Source organism: Ictidomys tridecemlineatus, chromosome 8 (assembly GCF_052094955.1).
Source record: "Ictidomys tridecemlineatus isolate mIctTri1 chromosome 8, mIctTri1.hap1, whole genome shotgun sequence".
Lineage (NCBI taxonomy): Eukaryota > Metazoa > Chordata > Mammalia > Rodentia > Sciuridae > Ictidomys > Ictidomys tridecemlineatus.
The window spans coordinates 49269845-49288774 of NC_135484.1; the positions used below are offsets into that span (position 1 = coordinate 49269845).

General features: G+C 32.7%; 1 long non-coding RNA gene across 1 annotated transcript; it reads right to left on the bottom strand.

Moving 5' to 3' along the window:
* Positions 1–134: 134 nt before the first annotated feature.
* On the bottom strand, positions 135–2161 carry LOC144366083 (uncharacterized). Its single transcript, XR_013424943.1, has 2 exons — positions 1644–2161; positions 135–322 (listed from the first exon to the last, which is right to left on the bottom strand). It is a non-coding gene; the product is annotated as an uncharacterized LOC144366083 (long non-coding RNA).
* Positions 2162–18930: the final 16769 nt, after the last annotated feature.

The following is an 18930-nucleotide window of genomic DNA, read 5'->3' on the forward strand; positions in this document are numbered from 1 at the left end:
TCTATTATAACCCAGCTTTACCACTCCTGGGTATTTATCTAAATGGATTAAAATAAGCATACAATAGTCATACATACATACCCATGTTTATAGCAGTATGAGTCACAATAGCCAAGTTATAGAAGTAGCCTATGTGTATGTCAACAGAGGAATTAACAAAGGAAATTTATTATATGTACATAATGGAATTTTACTCAGTCATAAAGAAGATCCAGATTATGTCATTTGCTGGTAAATGGATGAAACTCGAGAATATTATGCTAAGTGAAATAAGCCAAACTCAGGATGTCAAAGGTTGTATGTTGTCTCTCATATATGGAAACTAGAGAAAAAAAAAAAAGAACACAATGAATTTTTTTTAACTATAAGAAAACATTACAGGATATGTAAATTAATAGAAAGTTCTCTCTGATATACCTTTATTAGTTATATCCCTATATAGGTAATCTTGATCAGATATTGCAAGTGTGAATTGTTTTGTTTAATAGCTTCAGAATATTTTTTCCACAGAAATACCTATTTCAATCAATATTTATGTAGGATAACAGGAGAACAAAATTTTAGTGTTCAGGCTTAAATTATCTTATATGCATAAGATAGGAATAAAATAAAATCAGTTTTTAGACATGATTCTTCTGCTATCAAGACTTCTATTTATCTGTTGCTCTACCATCTACTTATCTACTTATTTATCATTCTCTCTATGTCATCTCTTTATCATTGATTTATCACATGTAACATTTGTTTAGTGTCAGGGGAAAAATTATATGTATATATATATATATATATATATATAACTTATCCAATTACATAAAAACACTCTTTGAACATTTATTTCATGAATTAGAACAGAAGTCTCAGATTTGAAGACTGTTGTCCATTTTCTCCTGAGTTGATAGCTTTTCCACCTCTAAAATTATTTCACAGAAAAAATTTAAAAAATATATATCATTTGCCACTGATTTACAGTGACAAGCAAGTGTCAATTCACTCTATCAGTTGCGGAAACATGTTTTTCTATCACTTTTCCTGGCACTCATTCCTTACTGTCTACTTGGAAATTATTTTATTAATATGAACAGACTTCTCAGTAAAAATGTTCTGAGGATAAGAATTCCTTAGCTTGAATAAAAATCATTTCTTCTGAAGAAGAAAAAAAGAAAAAAAAAACGTGAAACACAAAAAAAGAACAGGATCAGGAAGAGGAAGTTGCTCTTAATAATGATAAAAACTAGCCTGACAGAATGGCACATGGCTATAATCCCAGTGGCTGTGGGACCTGAGGCAGGAGGATCACAAGTTCAAAGACAGCCTCGGCAATTTAGTGAGGCTCTGAGCAATTTACTGAGATCCTGTCTCAAAATAAAACTTCATTAAAAAAGACTTGGGGATGTGGCTTAGTGGTTCAGCACCTCTGGGATTAAACCCACAAAAACTGATTGGCACATAATTTACTAGGTTAAATCCCTAGAATGAATAAACAAATAAATAAATAAACAAACAAACAAATAAATAAATAAATGGAGCTCTTAACACAAGACCAGAGGATGTGTTACCAACCAACCCTAGCCTTCCACCCATCCTTTGTTTCACTTTCTGTTAGGCAATTGAGGTACAAAGCAGTTGATCCTAGACAACCTCACCTCTATGATGATGTCTGACTCAGTCCAGTCAAAACACTGAAGCTGGTTTTCCATGGTCAACTCTACATGACTTGGGGCCTCTTGATTCCCAAAAGAGATTGTTCCTCTTGTGGTATTTGTTGTCTGTTCCCTACTGAAAACTGCTGTGTCGGCAGGCTGTGTGTGGGGAGTGCAGACCATGCCTTCCTCCCCAGCTGAAAACAGACAGAGGAAAGAAGCAAGTCTTCCTGTGCTGGGCGCTGCCCTCCTGGTGGGCCACTCTGCTCTCTCCAGCTGCAAGGCTGGCCACCTGGGCCGGCGGCTGCTTCAATAGCTGGAAATCCTGTTCTGCTTTTCTGCTGCTGAGCTGTCCAGGATGATCGCCTGGGAAGTGAATTGTGACTTTCCAGGGTTTTAAGCTTGCCAAGATTAGTTAGGAAAACAGTTTGGGGTTATACAAATTCCAAATCTTCTCGCTCTCCTGTTGCCTGAAATATAAGGAAAGGGAAAAGTATTTGTGGGAGTCCTGAATGTGCATGTGCTCTAAAGCTAGAGTTTCTGTTGAAAATCTATAAATTATCAGAATGCATTTTTTTTTAATGCAAGCCAAGGTATCCTTTTAAATGGTACAATTAAAATGTATACACCGCCTCTGTGCCTCCTGAATTGAGCGGAAATTGTTCTCAAAGGAGTATGGCAAAATAAATGTAGAGAATGAAAGACGTGTTTGAGACTTGATTGATTAAATATTGATTAAATATTTCATGCATTCAAATTTTAGGGGAATATTCTTAATTTGGGATTGTCTTGATGCTCCTGAAAAAAAAAAAAGTGATAATAAGAAAAACAGTTATTGTGGGGAAGGTTATTTCTGTGCCTCCTCTCTGAAGATCCTGATGTTTCACATGTAGGTTCTACTGAGGAATAAATTAATGTGGCAATTAGCTTGGAAGATCTTTAGAGTGCATAGCATGGAAAAGTCTGCCTCAGCCTCACTTTGAAATGGACAAAAAGGTGAATTTTCAGTGTTAGGAGATGAGATCTGTCAATTTTTCTCCATTTTATATTGAATAGAAATAGTTCATTTACATCTCTGCAGTTTCCACCATATTTTCATGTGTTTGCAGTCCTAAACTTTCTAATGAAAACAGTTAAAAAAAAAAAGTTTGAATGCTTTAGAGTAAAAACATTTCCACTTTTTTTTTTTTTTTTTGCTTATGTTTTGGTTTACGAAATGTCATTAATGTATGTTAAAACAACAGTATCAGCTCATTTATGTAGACAATAGTTATCCCAGAAAAAGGGAATGGAACCCTTCTCTCACTTGAGGAGTTTACTCAAGTGCCTGTGCAGTTTACTTGCATCTGTTTGGAAAGATGGCTTACATTTTCTTAAAATGTTAAATAATATCAGACACTACAAATGGAATATTTAGCATTGTTTTAAAATTTCATGCACCATAATTTCAGAGAGAAGAGGAGAAAGTAAATGTACCAGCGAGTATAACAAACACAGCTCCTTCTAATTACCTCTGATCCCATCCCCAGAGCAGATTACAATTCTGTGCCAAGCATTCAAGGAGACACCTAAGGAGGTTGTTCATGGCAAGGGTTTCTTCCCTTTCTATATCAATACTTCATTTTTCACTGTGCCAAATCAAACTCAGAATGACTAAAGTTCTGAGACATCTATAAAAATTAAATATATCAAGAATTCATTAAAGACTAGTATTATTTTGGAAGTCTGCATTTTTACATGTGACTCATATAACTAGATCCTCTTCAGAATATTATAGTTTACTTTGCTAGCTCTAAGATGATAGAATATGAAATATAAAATGTAGAGAACCAAGCAGTTAACCTTTCACAAGCTCAAAGAGGTATGATGATTGTTTACTACCATCAAATTTCATAAATTCCACGCGGAGTAGAATATTGGCCTCCAATGTTCTTTACACTAAATTTATCATTATAATATGAGTAGCTAAAAACCTAAATATTTTAAAAATACTTTTATTTTCATAGTATTTTAAGATAGTTTAACTTGAAAAATCTATTGAGATTGCAATACATAACTAATTAATTTTCAAATCCACCTTTAAATGTATTTTTTTTAAGAATTAAGTATAATGACAATCTGTAAGCCATTCATTCTAATAATAAATTTTTATCTCTCATCTTTCAAATTATGCACAGGTTTTATTTAAAGCTCCATTTGAATGGTGAGGAGCTGTTTCCTAATTGTGTACACGTATACAGATGCACTCTAATGTGAACATACAGGTGTATTTATATTTACAAATATGTTTACATATTTTTATATATCATACATTTTTATTTTTTTAATTTTAAGTTTTCCATTCTACCATGATCCTCTGTAACTTTCTGTAATTAGAGTACTTTAAAAAAGCTTTTTTTCCCACTGCTAATATTAAGAAACATCCAAAACTGTGAATGCTTAAAAAAGTCAAGTAAAAACCATTATTATTCATATTATAATGTCATGCACAGATGTAGCTTTCCCTCCTCTTTTGTGAGTGGTGTTATAGCTTCTGTTTTTAGTGAAAGCAAAGTGAAAAGTAGACTGGAAATTTATTTTATGGTGTAGTTGAATGTTAGCCAACATTTGCTCTTTAGTTAGGGTAAGAGTGTATGCGTGTATGTACTGTGTATGTTTAATTTATTCTATTAATATGATTAAGCATGTATACTAATAGTTTTCAATAAGAATACTGATTACTTTAATGTTACAGTTTTTCTTTAAGATATTCTGGTGAAGTGAATTTGATAATAGAAACACTAACAGAACTGACATTTGCTCAACAGTAGAGTGTTGTAAATAATCTAAGTCATCATGTTTTGGAAATCTAATTCCTAATATACAATCAAATAAACCAGACTGATCATCATACTTCATTTATTTTGTTCAGCCATTCAGTAAAATCTATTCTTTGACAAGAGAACCAGTTTACTCAATAAATCTATCATAATAACAGAATGATGATATTTATTAGTTAATGAAAATATGGAAGACTCACAGATGATTTTAAAACAATCTCCCAAATAAAGCAAGGTAATAAAGGCCCAAGTCATTAAAGTAGCTTTACAAATGATAACTTTACATTTCTTATTTAAGCTTCATGCAAGCTTGTTTTCTAAAATTATGTATAGGAAACTACTTTCTAAAGACTTTAAAATTTCAAAGGAATCTGAGAAAACAATGAAACAAAAAAAAATAAAAATAAAAAAAATTGGACATAGGAAATTTTTGTTGGAAATATTTTATTTAGTTCTAAAAAACTTTATATTAGTAGGGCTGCTGTAACAATCTGTCACCTATTAGATGCTCCAATGAGAAATTTATCTTCTTATAGATTTAGAAGCTAGAAGTCCACGATCAAGATGTCAGCAGGGGGCTGGGGATGTGGCTCAAGTGGTAGGGTGCTTGCCTCCCATGTGTGAGGCACTGGGTTCGATTCTTAGCCCTATATTAAAAAATAAAAATAAAGATATTGTGTTCACCTGAAACTAAAAAATAAATATTAAAAGAAAAAGATGTCAGCAGGGCTTAGTCTCTCCTGAGCTCTCTCTTCTGGGCTTGCAGAGGACCTCTTTCTGCCAGATTCTCAGATGGTTTTTCTTCTGTTAGTGTGCATCCTTGGTGAATCTTCTTGGGTTTCATTTTCCTCTTCTTCCAATGATATCAGTCAAATTAGAGTATGTCCCTCTCTACCTCATTTTAACTTGATCATCCCTTTAGACTTATTATCTTTAAATACAGTCATGTTCCAAGGTACTGGGAGTTAACGTTTCAACATATAATATAAATTCTGGGGAGACTCAATTCAGCCCTTAGCAACCTCCTAGTAAAATATGAGAAAATACATATACCTTTAAAGTAACTTAAAAATTTGTTCTCAACACTTTTGATGTTTGCAGTTATTTTATTTGAAGTTAGCAGTGTCCTCATTCAATTTCTTAACTCTTCTCAAACATACTGAAGAGGCAACATTTTTCCAATAATCTAATAATCATAGTAATAATATTAACGGTGGCAGCAGCAGCAATACTACAGGCATTTATTGGCCCTGTATCAAAGGTTCTCATTTCAATGTTTTTATTTTACATTCATACAAATTCATTGTCATTCCAAGTTTACACAAAGAAACTGTAAGCCAGAGAAATTACTTTGTTCAATGTCAGCTATTGAGTTTGAAACAAGGATTGCATCAGTGAAACTGGAGTAATTAATTATTGGATGTTTATGAATGTGAATAACCATGAATCTTTTTCGGGGGAGACTGGGGATTGAACTCAGGGGCACTTGACCACTGAGTTACATCCCAGCCCTATTTTGTATTTGTATTTAGAGACATGTCTCACTGAGTTGCTTAGAACCTCATTTTTGCTAAGGCTGGCTTTGAACTTGCGATCCTCCCGCCTCAGCCTCCCAAGATACTGGGATCACAGGCATGTGCCACCAGGCCTGGCTCCATGTATTCTTTACCCAACATTCCTCATGACCCCGGGTTAAGGATATATATGAATTTATTCAATTATTGAAGAATATTTATTGTCCACCATTTATGTGCCAGGACCTAACTGAGGTATAATTGCCAACAAGACAGATTTAGAATTATTTGTTTAGAGCTTATTGTTGCTTATGTATTTCAGTCTTAGCCATCACTTTTGTCTTTGGCATATTTTGAGTTTTATTGTATTGTGGGGGTTTGTTTTGTTTTTATTTTTTAATAAAACAATAATTTCAATGAGTTAATTTCAAGCTAATTAAAGTGTAAAAAGTAGTCAAAATAATTATGTTGTCATAATAAAAAAATTAAAAATGAATATTTACTTAGAAAATAAGTGTATACATTTAGAGTTTAAGATTTGGGTAATGAGAAAAGAAATGAAGACAAGATAGCCCATATTTCAGCTTCATGTCTTTTTTGTTTTAATAATCGTTTTTTTAATTATGATAGAACAAGAGAAAAGAGTACATTGGGTGTCTATAATTAAAAAGAAATGTAAGATAAAAAATTTATGATGAGAGTTTTCATTTGGAATGAAAATGATTGCTAAGGGCTTGTCCTTGTCTCATTTCTGATTTTATTAAATTCATGCCATTATTGAATACTGTGTCCTAGTCCACTGACATCCTACTGAATGAAAAATGGTAGTGAACGGCCAATAATTTGATTATGGTATAGAATTATATCTGATATGTCAAGATAAATGTTAACACACTGATAGAGAATTTATGGATTTGTAGACAGTATTTATTTTTTGGAAAGAAGTATTTTATCAGAATATTAATCATTTATTATTGTCAACACAACTATGTGGCAGGTTTCATTATACTGCAGTAAAAGATATTGAATATAAAATCTTTCCAACCTGACTGTCATACAACACCCAAAGCATTTTGAAGAGTCATAATTTTAATCCATCTTTTCACAAAGATTTATACCATCATCAGTTTTATATGATGAGAAATCCTGTATCTGGAGAGAAAAGATAAACCTGCAAATAAAATGTGCATCAGCAGGAAGGAAATTCTAAGAGGTCACAGGGGCCTGGGCTATGTTTAATAATCCACTTTGTATTTTCATCAAGACAAAAATATGATACTAATCTAAATATTTTTTTGATAATTAATAAGATTGCTTTAATGTGAAGTGATTTATGAAATAATTGCCACATCTATCAGTTTTAATTAATTACTGCTTTCATTTCAAGTAAGAAACTCACTAGAGAGAACTTGTCTAGTCAATATCAAACATGCCACTTAAAATGTAAAATATTAACTTTCAAAAAGTTTTCAAAAACTGGACTATTTTAAGTAAAGCATCATCCTTTCTCATGCTAATTAGAATTAGGCTTTTCACCTAATTCTTTGAATATCATCTGTACTATTAAATGATTATAATGACAATTTTTTTAAGAAAATCAGCTCTTTTTTGGTGCAGAATAAAACAAGCAAATAAAAAATCCAAAGAGAATTATTCTTTGGCAATATAAATTGGAAATCTTCACTATTAGCTTAAATAATTATCCATAACAAGTAGAAACAGGTGATCTATTTTCTCAGAATCATTTGTCTTAAAGTGATTACATAAACATAAGATTTAAATCATATATGCTAAGATCATGTGGATTAAATTCTCTGGTGAATCATTTGAAAAATAGTGACTTCTATATACTGTAAACTGAAAGTCAGTTATTTGAAGAACTAAATGTGCTTTTAAGATGAAAAGGAAAAATAAAAGACCAATTTGTTTCCTGATAATAACTATGTACTGGAAAAGTTGGCTTGAAAAATGAAAACGTGTAAATGAAAGTCTATCTTTCACATCTTATTAGCATAAAAACCCATAGAATACACATAAGATAGCAATTTAGGTTTGAGTTGAATTCTCTTGAAAAAAAAGATTATCTCAATGAGATCTGAGAAAACATTTCAAGAGGGAAATTATATATATACATTTGAAATGACAATTTCTTGCAAATGAATTTATGATAGGAGAAAAAATACTCGAGAATTTAGGATTTACATGAATAGATTAATGTTGTTAAAGTGTGAGTGGGTGAATTTTCCCAAGAGCAGATTGTTAGGATAGCTAGTCTGCCTCCCTCAGAGCAGTTTGGTTTGTATTTGCTCACTTGCCTTTTCACCTTCTGCCATGTTAGGACACACTGAATGTCTTCCTAGAGGCTACCACCTTGTCCTTGTACTCCCAGCCTTTAGAACCATAAGTTAAATAAACATTTTTTCTTTATAATTTACCCAATCTGTGGTATTTTGTTCCCATCAACAGAAATGGACTAAGACAAATACAATTTAGGTCAACTTAAGTCTCTTGACCTCCAGGAAGCTCAGGGATATTAGTTTGAACTCTGGTTTCCAAGTTCCATGGAAGGTTAAATCTCTCCGATACATTCGTAGATTTTGTAGGGTGGAAAGGATGTTCTGGTGGTCACATCTGTCTCTGGTGTTCCTGCTTCCTTGAGTACCAGATGTGTTTGTACCAGCTGAAAACAGAAGGAAAATCTAATCGTAGCCACTTTTTCCCACAAACAATCCATTCACTCAAAGTAACTGCAACGTTGCAGTGTGCACAGATGGTTTTTGAGTCCAGTAGGAGAAATACTCATATTACAGAAATGTAAAAAGCAGTGATAGAAACAAAACTTCAAATGGGACATTGTGATATCAGTGTTCCTGTTTTAAAATATCCTCTGACCACATACCAGAAGAGAATTTCTGCTAGTTTTTCCTTGAGTGCTTCCTCTACTCATATTAATTCTATGGGTTCTGTTTCTTTCTCTATTCTTCTCTATCTTTGCTTTTCATGTCTCTTTCGTCCTATTAAAAATAAAGAAATTCAATCTCTTGTGTTTTGCTGAATGATGCAGTCTTGGTTCTTTTAAGCATATAAGTTCCCTTGTATTTACTCTCTCCTCTCAAATGGTTTCCCAAGTTATATTTCCATACAGAGACAGTTCCTGCCCTGGAGAGGAGTTATGACCAGTTTTTATAATGCTTACATTTCTGCCTCATTAACAAAAGTCAGAAACAGAATAACTTCAGTTGGTATAATGATAATCAACCTCAGAATATGGAATAAAAGCCGGTCATTTCTTTTTACCCAGTAATAGGTATATTAGACAGTTTTATAGGTGGAACTGGATTCTAATCTACTTGAAGCTGGAGACCACAAGTGACTTTTCTATTAATGTATTATCAGCACTTAGCCTAATTTGGGGCACATAATAAGTATTTACCAAATTTTTTAAAAAATTTGAGTCAATGAATGAGTTTGAAAATTTGGCAACACAAACATCTGATCTAATTAAATCAATGAAATACATGGTCAACTCAGAAGAAAAAAAAACCAGTCTATTCATTCATTTATCTAAAATGACTGGTTAACTTATTAACTGTAGTCAATTGTTAACAATTCCGAGACTAATGCAATTTCACAATTGGTTCAAAAGTAGAAAAATCAGTGAAGAAACTTTTTCATTGCATTTGAAAAAAAAAAGACTTTTGTATGTTGACTACTTAGAAAACTGTAGGCAGACATAAAAGTGCAAATTAGCGTTTTAACCTAAATATACTGCAATAGAAGGCATATAATTGATTTGGATGCAAAATTGATAATACAATGTTAAATTAAAAAGTAGACATTTTACTTGGGAATTTTAAAATTATTAAAGTACAGCAAGCAGGCCCATAACCAAATGCTTTAGTATTGTTAACACTGTTTATTCCAAATTATGCAAAATGGTAAAGTCTTCATCTGTTTCAAAAAAGAATTTGTAAATCCATATTGTCAACATTACCAAAGATGTAGAAGTGATTTCTACATTCCATATCAAGGTTAAAAGTACATCTGTACTGGCAAAAAAGATAGATTTAATCATCAATATATGTGAAAATGCATAAAAAAGTCAGAGTCTTAACTGCACAATCCCAATTACATGAATATCACACTTTAGTAGGCATGATTCAGAGGCTTTCATCATTTAAAACATCTTTTTTGGGGGGAGGTAGTTTTCTAGTTGATAAATACACATATATTAGAGATATTGTAGTCTCATTTTGACTTTGGGAACCCGGGAAACAATGTTCTGGTGTTTTAATCCATTTCAGTTATTCTTCTCATGCATTACTTTGTACACTCTTTAAATTCAGAGTCAAAGAAACTATTCTAATGACTTTCTTATTCTTTGTGAACAGAGACAATTATAGATAATTACATAATGGGATTCCAGTTTCTAACATTCAAGAGAACATTTAATGCCTATTAGTAAAAGACTAAAAATGATAGAAAGTCTAGATACTGTTTCAGTTCACTAAATCTTCAAGTTAAGTAATCATGAAAACATTTAAAACCTAGCAATTGGTTTCCCTGTAAAACATTCCCTTCAAGCATTTGTTCTTTTCTCTCGTCATTTGCAGAATTTTAAAATGCGAACTGCACATACTTTTATTTCCTTCCTGGCCCTCATTTTTCATTATTTCCCCAAGTGTGGCTCCAACATCACAGCTACTTCAGCTAAAGCATGCCCTTATTCTGTGAGGAGGGTAAATGCTGGCTGCTGAGCATCTGTGATTACACAGATCCCTACTTTGCTCTTTTTCTCAGGGATAGCAGGAGTTGTTAGCATACCATTCTGGAAAAACTCTAAGGGGAAAGAGAACTAGTCTGGTGTGGTAAAAGGGAAACAAATTTTATTTGATTTGTTAAGTTAATCGCTTTTAAAATAAATTTTAGAATGATTGTAATATTAATAATTGAAGAATATATTTATTGTAACATGTCATTTTTTTTAGGAGCTTGGAAGTTTTGAAAAGCTGAAATAATTGCAAATGGGGAGGGGGGTAAATATATGGTTCAAATTTTTTCTTCTCCAAGTTTCCCTCATCCCACCTCAGCATTCTCCTACTTTCTCTCACATCAATTATATATCCAAAGAGATTCTGTTGACTTTACTTGGATTATTTATGGCAACACAATCTGTTTCTGACCTCTCTTGGAAGAAAGGTGTCTGGGGAACATTTTTATACAGCTCTTAAAATTGCTGCATCATCCATACCCTTTTTTTCTACAATGAACTCTCCAGTTGTGTTCATACTACATCAGATGTGGCTAAATTCAATATTTGAAAGTAGGATAAGGTGACTATTAGGTCGATAAATATCAGCTAAAGGAAATAATATAAATTTATTTGTTTATTTACTTATGATTAAATTATTTTTCTTTTTCCTTAGATAAAATAAGATTATCCAGGCCCTGTCCTCTCCCAGCAAGCTATCCAAGTTATCCTCCCATGGAAAGAAGGCCATGGAAGATGACTCCCACTGAGCTGAAAGAGTTCAAGCAGCTTCCACAGGCACCTCTAGGATGTAATTTATATGCATAAAAATTCTACCTCATTTTTTCTTAAAGACCTAACTGTATGTGCCAACTCACTACCATATTTTTAACCACTATTTATTATCACAAGTGTTAGAAAATGAAACCCTTATTTATCCCACCATTTTCTCAGAAGTCTGTCTTTTCAAGACATTTTGTCGACTCACGTAGTGCAATTTTAAGTGGTTCCAAGATATTTTATCACTGACTTGAAGAAATTTTAAATTAGCACTCCTGAGCTTTCCCCCTGATACCTATAATTAATCCCTCAACCTCAACAAAACCAATTTTCCTAAATCTTTCTACATGTTGACAGTCTTCAACATTTGTGGAGTAGGAGAGTTAAAATTCTTTTTATTTCTTTGTCTATAGAATTTTTAAAAATTAACTTATTAGTTTTGAGTATTTGTATTCTCTGAGCTATTAGGTACATTTTCCTGTATTGAGTCAACATTTTCCTGTATTATCTATACTACATTTAACAGTAGAAATGTTAAAATTGTTTTGCTGTTAAGAAATGTTATTGAATTATGTACACATCTGTACAATGTGTTTGTTATATACCTGTTTTGTAGATATTGGTCAGTGTATCTTACCAATGAAGTAGTTTAATTTTAATATAGTTTTATTTTCATTATTTGCTTTAGTCAAAAATTAAATATACACCTTGCCCACATATACACATGTATTAAATAAATATCATATCCCTGAACTTATTTAACCAACAATTGTGAAGGGTTAGTATGTCACTGTTCTAAGCATTAAAGTGTAGTTGACTCAACTTGAGACAATTACTTTGTCTGTAGTAGCATTTAATCATTCTTAAAATTTCAGCTAATTATTCCTAAAGTATCATTGCAAATGAATGCTATACCATTTTTTCTTCTGTGAGTAACAGATGCTAAAATAGCTAACACAGATTCCTAATAATGTAAATGCTCACGTCTAAGTCTATCCATATGTGTTCTGTTAGAGGAGTTTGCAGAATATACAGGATGTGATATCAATAATTTTTCATAAGATCAATTTGGGTGGAGATTATTGTATGGTTCTTACCATACAACATTAGCTTTAAGGCAACTTGATCATTCTTATATGGCATCAAATGGTTGAAACCAGATATAAGGGTCTTTTTTCCCTTTGCACATTTCCTACTGGTAATGCAAATATCAGGCCTGGAATAAAGAATTTAGCTTCTTAAAATTTCTAAAATCTATCTTAAACTTAAGCAATTAACTTGTTTCCTTCTGAGTTGCTCTTCAGTAGAACTTGACAAAACTTATATGTAGATGATTTATTTTCTTGCTTGAGAAAACAATTTTTAAAAGGATGAACAAGTCAAAAACAATTATAGATAAAATTATTTTCAGGCTGTCAGTTCCAGCACCAAAACAAGTAAAGTCATTATGTAAGTTGTTGGTTGCTTTGTGGCAGTTTCTATATTTCAGACCATAGGTCCTGTGTTGAAAAGAATAATTCACTTGAAATCGATCTCACAAAGGCTTGAGCTTAAGAGAAAAATAAGAGACACCATTCCCAAAATTGAATTGTATAATAGTTACTTAAGTGTTTGTGTTTGTGTGTGTGTAGGTGAGTGTATACTGTATTGTATATAAAGAGAGTTTCTCTTATAAAATGGGCTCATGCTTCCCAGAGAGGCTGAATATAGCTCTTAAAAGGAAGAGAAATAGGAAACCAATGAAACAAGTATAAAAATAAATAAATATTCATGTGAATATTAAAGTCAACTCATTGGGTTGGGCATGGTGGTGAATGCCTGTAATCCATCCACTAAGACAGGAGGATCACAAGTTTGATGCCAACCTCAGGCAACTTGAAAAGACTGTTTCAAAACAAAATATTAAAAATTAAAAGAACTGGGGATGTAGCTCAGTGGTAAAGTGCCTCTGGGTTCAATCCCCAGCACCACAAAAATACAAAATTAAGTCACTGGGACCCAATGAATTTTATAAGTATAAAATTATAAGCTTGTCGTTAATTACATATTAATTTCAGGTTAGTTGAAAATATAGTTTCTTTACAGGCTTTGTGACATTCTAAGAACACATTCTATTTATATATATAAATGACACACACTGTGTGTGTGTGTGTACGTGCGTGTGTGAGTGTGTGTATCTCATTGGGAAATTGTTAAATTGTCCAGGATTTTAATTTACTTTTTCTGTATCTGTTAATCATCATAAAAATCAGAGTGGAACTGCAATGACCTTAAATTAGTTCATGACTTAAACTTTTACTATTAGAATAACATACAATTCTAATTAAAGCTATCTCATATGTACATATCACAGTCAAGTGTAAGCACTTAGATTATTAATACTAGTTAGGTGCATGCTAAATTTCACTGTTCATTGGATTTACTTTAAAATTTTATAATAGACACACTCAGTGGACAAGCTCTTGGGTATTTTGAATAACGTCTCAAAAATCAGATTCATTTCTTAATAAAGATGTCTTAACCCAAATATGTTGAATTCAAGTATTAACAAATTTCTCTGTTATATAACTAAACATCTATGAATAGATTAAAACATATTGCATTTATTGTTTTGTGAAATTTTGCACCTTGGAAAAACATTGAAGAGATCAACATTCTGTCCTGCTTTTAAATTTGTGAGATCAATTTTATGCCACACAAGGTTCAATTTCATAGTCTCAGAAATGTTTCATGCCCCAGAAGTGTTTTAGAGATTCATTCCCTGTACAAGACACCATTTTCTGTACCTATCAGGCAACAGGTTTAAATAATCTCAGACAAAAAAATAGCTATAGTATTTTTTTCAGACAGCTATAAAATACTTGGTTTTCTCACAAGGAATTTACTCTGATGCTGAGGAATTCTTACTGTCAAGCCATCCAGTTAGTTATAATCCTTTATATTGAAACTAAATTTCACCTTTTTCTTTGTACCCTCAATAAAAATATTTTCTGGCACTTGCTTAACTTCCAATATTTTCACTGAATGAATGAATAAACAGAGCTAAAGCGCTTTGCTTCTGTACCTCAATTGGCCAATATTTAGCTATTAAAATGAGTAATTTAAATTTTTCCATTCTAGTTTAATTACTCTGAGCTCTGTTATAATATACAAAATATTAGCAGCCTACTGAAACTGAGTTTTCATATATAAAGTTGAGATGCCCAATGTCCTTTCTGCTCCTAAGCCCATAGACTTCCCTTTCTGTGCTATTCTAGTCTCCATCCATCCTTTCTGCTGCCCATGCAGTCTTCCCACCAGTTACTATATTTCACCCTCTTGCTCCATTCCAATACTGCTTCCTTTCTTGTGATTGACTTCTCCCTCTTTTTTTAAAAAAAAAAAAACAACAGTGAATGTGGAACAGTCTACCCTTGCTTACCCCTCTTTACTTCATTGCAATTCAGATCTCAGCTCCCTAAAATCTAAACCCTACCTGCATCATTCAATTTAAGTCGGTCTGCAGTTTCATTACTGGCCTCTTTACATTTTCCAACCTTCATCTGATTTGACTTTCCAGTAACTTTGACAGGACAGCCAATGATTGCATCTTCCTTGTTGGAATCTTGCTCATTAGCTTCCAGGAAAACCACTCAGTCTAGAATAAACTGTTCTAATTCACTAAGCCTTGCTTCTCAGGTTTAGAGAGTCCTATGTTCCCCATCTCTCCTTAATACTGTTCCTCTCTCCCCTGACAGTTTAATCTTCAGTCCTCATTTCTCCACATCCAGTAAACTCTCTCTGAATTCGTCCATATTGATAGCTTCCGTGGTCCCTGAAAGGAATGATGACTAAAAACATCAAAATTTCTAGCCAAGAATTCCTTTCTGGGCATTTGGAGGATGCTGGAGTCTATAGTCCCAGAAATACCTCTTGGCTGACCCCTTCAGCTTTTAGGAGGTAATTATTATAGTTCTCACTCCAAATGGCCTGGTTAAATTCTTCATATTTTTGGAATTGTTTTTCTTACTCAATTATGTGTGATTTAAAACAAAAATAAAACAATTTAATTTGATAAGCCTATCTATTTTATAATTCTAATATATAAATGGAAAATTTAAAGATTTAATTATATACACTTTAGTAAAATTGTAAAATCATGTTGTATCATTTATTGTTCTCAAAGGATATTTTTCTTTTGTATTTATTAAACTCTCGCAACTATCATGTAACTTTAACATTATTATTATTTATTTACTGTAGCAAATGTAGGTTTCTAGAGACTTGGGGGCTTCTACATGATCACATAGTACTTACTAAGTGACAGAACAAGGACTTGAAACACTAAGTGGGATTTACATATGCATAAATGTTATATGGTATTTAGTTGTTACCGATCAGGAATTAATTAAATACTGCTCCAACTCTGAGAGTTGTTTCCTAAAGAGAAGGAACTATTATTTAAGTTTCTTTTTCTTTATTGATGTGTACATTATTTGATGGAAGGAATAGTTTCAGGTATAAGACAAAATGAAAGGTTAAAGATGGAAATCAAATCCTATGTACCACCTGGAAACATAATTTTATATTCAATAATTCATGGCAAATTTATGCTTTATGTTGCATGAAATTCAAAATAAACATAAATTGGACAACATGTATCTAAAATTGGAAAATGATTTTACAAAAATATTTTTACTAGATATTCTGATAGTCATTTTTTTTTAAATACCTTTATTTTATTTATATGTGGTGCTGAGGATCAAGCCCAGTGCCTCACATATGCTAGGCAAGCATTCTACCAGTGAGCCACATCCCAGCCCTTGAAAATGATTTTTAATGTTGTTTTGTTGTTGTTGTTGTTTAAAAGGCTGAAAGAATTGCTACCCCAAGATTCACACAAATTGCCTCTCCTTAAATACACGTGGCTCAGTTCCCTTATATGGCAATGGCCTTCTGACATTTGCTTAAAGGCCTCTGCTGATCTTGCCACTTATTCCATATGTTTAAACAAAGCATGCACTTTTGCCAGCATCCTGCCAGGGACAAGGAAACAATTTCTGGATCAGGAAGGAGCCAAGACCCCAGTTCATCAGAGTTAAGCTGGAACGAGACTCCTGTCTAGCATTGACAGAGCAGTAGCATTCCTTCCTGGCGCCTGCTGAAACGAATTTCAAGAATGGTAACAGACTTGTTTTAGGGTTTTAAAACTATCAGTCTGGGATCAGCAGCCTGTTCTGAGAGTCTGGGGATGCCAAATTCCAGCTGTCACAACTTGCTTCTGTGAGAACCTCGTGCTCAGTCGGTCAGAGACTTGGAAGATGAACTTCGTTAAGACCTTGTGCCACAACCCTTTTTATAGACAGACCAAACCCAAACCACAAATCTCCCTCTTGAAAACCCCAGGCTTTCCTTCCTGGTTGGAATACAGGGTCAACACAAGGTTATCTTTAGGTTGGGTGTGAGCACCCAAACAAAATATTTAGCCAACTGTATGACTAGTATGTGGTTTCAGGTTTTTATTTCAAAATCTTTGCAGCCCATTAATCACTACCATGAAAGCGTCTTCTTGGAGGAGTTCACATTTAGTTCACTTGTTGGTCTACAGTGTTTGTACTCTCATTGCACAGAGAGAAAAGCAATAATTGGCCAAATATAATCAGTCATGACTAAAATTTGGGAATAAGGATTTTTCTCCTCCAAGAGTTTCAGTTATCTGTACATGACTGTTCAGTAGCTACTTGTGTGATATTAGTTTCATAGAGAGGGAAGGTAAGGTTTCAAGTCTATGTGCACTCTGACAAGAACAGAACCGTGACTAATGAATTGCTCAACAGGAAAAAGAGCTGATCTTCAAAAAGTTGCATATGTTCAGCTGCAGCCAGCATTCCACATAAATTCAGTATTTATTGGACTCAGTGGATTCAATCACATTCCTTAAACAAAATTTCCTAAATTATTTTCAGGGACAATTAAGTCATAGTTAGCATGATCAAGTTCTTAGAAGGAGCAAGGCACTGTTGTGCATCTTGTACTAGTGCATTTAGTTCTCACAATACCATTGAGTAATAGCCACTTTCATTATACCTATTTATTGATGAAAACCACTAGTCCAAAAAAGTTGAATAGTGCTCAGGGTCTCACAGCTAGAAGGTAAAAGAGCCAGATTCATTAACTGATGTTACAGTTCAAAATGATACAAAGCAATGGTTAGAAGGCTCTGTTTTTTATTGTGGAACTTAATCAGTCTTTTGACATCCCTCCAAAACTATGTAGGGACTACATATACACTATGCATGTCTTTGAAACAATAGTATGATCAAGTATTTAATATCATTGATCATTGTGGTTTAATTTTGTTATATGAATAGGAAAATTTAATAAGACTAATATTCTTGGTCAGTGTTTCCAATGATATTGGAAGGCCTGGGTACTAGATTCTCTGCTACCAATAAACTATATTGTTATAATTATGAGGTTATAGTTTAGTTCTGGTCAACTAACAGAACCAATTTAAATATAAGAGACAACCATGTTAAATGTTATATGGATGTGCATTGTCACTAATTACTAATAAATAAACACCAATTGTAAAGTCATGAGAGTGACTTACACAAAAACTAATAGCTACTTCTTATACAGCAAGCAATTCTGTCAGATGTTATAGTATTTAAAATTTTGATGAAATATAACTTTTAATTTTATATATACTGCTTTTTTAAATATTTTTTTTTTTTTTAGTTTTTGATGGATCTCTATTTTTATTTGCTTATTTTTTTGTGGTGCTGGGAACCGAATTCAGTGCCTCACACATACAAGGCAAGCTCTCTACCACTGAGCTACAACTCCAGACCCTTATCTCTACTGCTTTTGTGTTGTTATAAAAATATTATCAAATACAAAGTCATCTAGATTTATATTCTGTTTTGCTCTAAAATTTTCATAGTTAAACTTTTTACATTGAAGTCTGTGATATTGTTACAATTAAGTTTTGTGAAAGGTATAAAATTTATGCTTAGATTGTGTGTGTGTGTTCATGAATGTTCAATTGGTCTTTTTAAAAAAGATTCTTTTCCCAATGATCTGTCTTTGCTTTTTTTTTTTTTAATCAAAGGGAAGACAAATTTGTGTATATCTATTTCTGTTTCTTCAATCTTGTTTTACTTATCTTTTGGTCTTTTTAGTCAGTTCATTAATCAATACTTTGCTTTCTTGATTACTGTGGTTTATGGTAATTCTTGAAATCATTTTGTATGAGCCTTCCAACTTTATTCTTCTTCAGTATCCTCTTGACCATCCTAGGACTTTTGTCTTTTGAGAATCATATTGTCAATATCAACAAAATATCTTGTTGAAATTTTGAATGAGATTATATCAAATCCATAGATCAAGCCACAAAAAAATTTTAACAATTCACATCTTTTAACCATGAATACACACTAACAAAC